Consider the following 4,922-nt stretch of genomic DNA (forward strand, 5'->3'; position numbering starts at 1 on the left):
TCACTAGGTGCTCCTGATCCATAAAATGGCTGGATGAAAATGATGCGGGCTGGGGAATGTGGAGCGAAATTGAATTTCCTCCAAAGGATTCATGCGCTGAAATGTGCCTCCACAGCCAGACATAAATTTGGCTGGAGCCTGTTGCCTGTGCTTTACCCAATAACTTAAAGCATGCTTTACACTGGCTTGAGGACTATTTTAATTAATTGGCATTAATCCAGTCTCTATGTTTAAGCTCTGCATGCAGCTTACTGTGGCTGTGTCAAAGCTCAGCTCTGACCTGCTACCTGTCTAGCTTTTATGCTTGTTCTTCCAGGTGGCTTCTCACTTCCTTGAACTGTTCCACACATTGCCATAGATACCAATTCCAGATAGACAAGGGCCTACAGCACAAATTCGGACTTGTAACCAATTGGCACTAAATTGGGCAATTTTATTCAGACAGGCCTTGGGACAGTGAGTGGGATAAATGGAAAAGTGCCACCTTGGTACCCCCTGGGATGATGTGTTAGCCTTTATAAGTAAAAGGTCATAATCAAAAGGGAAGGATGTTTTGCCACAGAATAATGGACACTGCATTTTGGAAGGAATGCACTGACTTTGGAAAGAGTGCAGCAGAGATTCACCAGAATGTTACCAACATTTCATGGTTAGATTATTATTCAAACTGGGCAAGCATTCCCCGAAGAATAAACAGTTAAGTGGTGATTTGACTGAGGCTCTTAGGACTTTTGAAAGGAATTGTCAGGGTAGATAGAAACATTTCCTGCTTACAAGGGAGCTTATGACAAAGGAATGTTCACCCACACCCCCTGAACTAACCCTCACCCATTCCCCCCAAACCAACCCTCACCCACTCCCCCCGAACTAACCCTCACCCACACCCCCTGAATCAACCCTCACCCACTCCCCCAGAACTAATCCTCACCCACTCCCCCGAACCAACGCTCACCCACTCCCCCCGAACTAACCCTCACCCACACCCCCTGAATCAACCCTCACCCACTCCCCCAGAACTAATCCTCACCCACTCCCCCGAACCAACGCTCACCCACTCCCCCTGAACTAACCTTCACCCACTCCCCCTGAATTAACCCTCACCCACACCCCTGAACCAACCCTCACCCACACCCCCTGAACTAACCCTTACCCACTCCCCCTGAACTAACCTTCACCCACTCCCCCTGAATTAACCCTCACCCACACCCCTGAACCAACTCTCACCCACACCCTCTGAACTAACCCTTATCCACTCCCCCTGAACTAACCCTCACCCACTTCCCCTGAACCAACCTTCACCCACTCCCCCTGAACCAACCTGCACCCACTGAATAATGAAAGGGAGCCAATCATCCCTCCGCACCTGGGATCACAAATTTGGGGCGCCTTGCCTGAATATCGATCATAACAAAATGAATACTTGGCAACCTTTGATCGCCCCGATAAATTCTCTCGTCTCTGTCCAGGTGCATGCCACAAGTGAGGCAGCATTCAGAGCTCCACTCTTCCTTACTGCTCTGGCTGTCATCACCCAGGGTGAAGGTCCGCCAAGACTCTTACCCTCGTTGTGAGATGGTTTGACTGGGAATATGGCTGAATATCTTATCCGGCAATACTCACTATTTTAGCTTGGTGAAAGGGGTGATTACATATTGGAATCCTAATAACCTAAATGACAATGGCATAAACACACAATCTGTGTGTTAATAAATAAACTTTAAACTTTAATTAGCGAACTTGGTCTGCTGAACAAATATAACTTTGAATGGGGTGCTGTGCTCTCTGAGACGCTGTGGTTTGGAGACATGCGAAACTGTCTTCTTCCTCAGCTGGATGTAAGAGATCCCACAGAGCATGATTCAGAGAAGTTGGGACATCCTAATGTCCTTGCCGATATTTACCTTCCAACGAGCATCACGAAAATCGACTATCGATATTTGTGGGAGCTTGTTATGCACAAACCCCGCCCCCCCCCCCCCCCCCCGCCACTCCACTGCACCCCCAACCTGTGTTTCTTACATTATAACAATGATTGTACTTTAAAAGTGCCTGATTTGTTGTAAGGTGCTTTGGGACATCCTGAGGTTGTGAAGGGCACCATACAAATGCAGGTTCTCTGTTTACACATTTACTGCTGAAACCAACTGAGCCAGCAAGGAGGGGGAATGATCGCATGTGTCCCCTTTGATATCCTGAATAAAACAGAGCCTGCACAACAGTACCCATTAGTAAACAACACAAATGCAATCTCCATCTCCCCGGTGAAGACAATGGATGTATGTACAAGCCAACACTAATACAATGCTTGGCCCCGGGCTGTACATCTCCCACTTGTTTTCAATAGGAGTTACTGTCAAACTAAAGACAAATCTATGAGCTTGAAACGGTACTTGTTTGAAAAATAAGGAGGGGGAGAATAAAACAAGCAAACTGGGATGTAGGGGAAAAAAAACACTTCATCCGTCGATTACTCACTGCACAACATTTTCTGTTTTCTTGGGGCATTGTCAAGGGACCTGCTGCTAAAAATATAGAGATGGGATATGTAGAAACAAGTCAGCTGTCCTTCAGTGTATAAATAGGGGCCATTAATAAATAACTAGTCAATCATTGCTGCTTGTACATTTGTTAAAAATCTGCTCTGCTCAAATACCATATTTGTCACAACTGTTAATTTCCCAGCTGGTAGCCAAACGTGTGTCTCTGTTGAGGCTAAATATATTGCAGTTTAAAAAACAAATGTGTTTGCTAATAAAGTTACACAAGCAGGTTTCCCTGAATGACTTATATGTAGCTAATCCATACAGGTTAGAAGGTCAGTTTTAATTGCTAGTCTGTGCCCTGTTGCCCTCAGCAGAGGCAGAAATAGGGATGACGTCGTTGGCTTCCATGTGACGAGAGTGGGAAAAGTTTAAACTTTTCTTAAAGTTAACTTATTAGTGTCACAAGTAGGCTTACATTAACACTGCAATGAAGAAACTTTGAAAATCCCCTAGTTGCCACAGTCACACCTGTTCGGGTACACTGAGGGAGAGTTTAGCATGACTAATGCACCTAACCTGCACGTCTTTGGACTGTGGGAGGAAGCCAGAGCCCTCGGAGGAAACCCACACAGACATGGGGAGAATGTGCAAACTCCACACAGACAGTGACCCAAGCCGGGAATTGAACCCGGGTCCCTGGCCGCTGTCCCAGGCAGCAGTGCTAACCATTGTGTCACCGTGCCACCTAGGCTCCTTCCCCTGGATCTCTTTCCCAATGAGCTTCTGCTCCAGGCTGCACAATGAAATAAAAACAGAAAATGTTGGAAATACTCAGCGGGTTAGGTGGTATCTGTGGAGAGATAAATGTTTCAGGTCAGTGGGAACATTTAGAAATGTGACAGAGTTTATAATGGGGGGGAGATTAAGAAAACAGGTTAGAAGACAGGAGAGATTAAATCCCCAAAGAGTTGGAGGTGCATGTTGTATGTTAGAGAATTGACACGAGGAAGGACAGAGGGTTTTAAATAATGCAACTTTATTTACAGGATGGTGTTCACAACACAGTTGCTCCTTCACTCTGGCAGTTTCTCATGCTAGCGACTAATGCCACTTCCTTTATTGATTTGATTTGATTTATTATTGTCACATGTATTGGTACACTGTGAAAAGTAATAAATATATTAATACACAGTGCTTAGTGCAGCTATCAAGAATCAATATCGGTATGGTGGCACAGTGGTTAGCACCGCTGCCTCACAGCGCCAGGGATCCAGTTTCAGTTCCAGTCTCAGGTCACTGTCTTTATGGAGTTTGCACATTCTCCCCGTGTGTGTGTGGGTTTCCTCCGGGTGCTTCGGTTTCCTCCCACACTTCAAAAATGTGCAGGTTAGGTTGATTGGCCATGGTAAATTGCCCCTTAGTGTCAGGGTAAATACCTGGGTTACAGGGACAGGGCCTGGGTGGGATTGTGAATAGTGCAGTCTCGATGGGCCCATTGGCCTCCTTCTGCACTGTAGGGATTCTATGACTCTATGAACATTAATGCATTACAGTTCTGAAGCAAAGGGAGTGGTAATGGGACAAAAAAGGAAATAAAACTTATGTCCAGGGGAGGTGTGAACGGCATCAAAGAAAAAGGCTGAGATAGCTTTTCCAGCACAAGTCAATCATCAGACCTTTCTAACCAATAAACTAATTCAGTGGTTTTGTTGATATAGTCCCCTCAGAAGTTAACGGATCAGCTCATAGAAATCATAGAAACCTTACAGTACAGAAAGAGGCCATTCGGCCCATCGAGTCTGCATCGACCACTAATCCCACCCAGGCCCTACCCCGATATCCCTACAGATTTACCCGCTAATCCCTCTGACCTACGCATCTCAGGACACTAAGGGCATTTTTCAGCATAGCCAATCAACCTAACCCACACATCTTTGGACTGCTGATGCAGTATCCTTATTGGCCATATCAGAAGATGTTAGGCAGATGACCGAAGGCTTGATCAAAGAGGTAAGTTTGAAGGAGCCATATTAAAGTAGGAAATGGAGATAGCGTGGTAAAGAAATGCAGGGAGGAATTTCCAATCTTAGGGCCCAGGCCTCTGAAAGCCTTGTCACCAGTGATGCAGCAATTAACATTGAGGATGCTAAAAAGGCTAGAATTGGAGGTTTGCAGATGTCTGTAGAGGTAGGGCTGAAGGAGATTACAGAGATAAGGTGGAGCGAGACCTTGGAATAATTTTAAAACAATTAAGGAGGAGTATTTTAAAATTGAGGTGTTGCTTGCCAATCTAATTCAGCGAAATAGCTGAACAGCATTGGTGCGAGTTAGAACACGGGCAAGAATTTTGAAAGATCTCGACCAAGATTTTCCTCTCTGCTCCCTCGCCCACCATGGTGTTTTTTTCTGGTGATGCAGGTGGCTCAACATTGGCTGGTA

Source organism: Mustelus asterias, chromosome 16 (assembly GCF_964213995.1).
Source record: "Mustelus asterias chromosome 16, sMusAst1.hap1.1, whole genome shotgun sequence".
NCBI classification, from domain to species: Eukaryota; Metazoa; Chordata; class Chondrichthyes; order Carcharhiniformes; family Triakidae; genus Mustelus; species Mustelus asterias.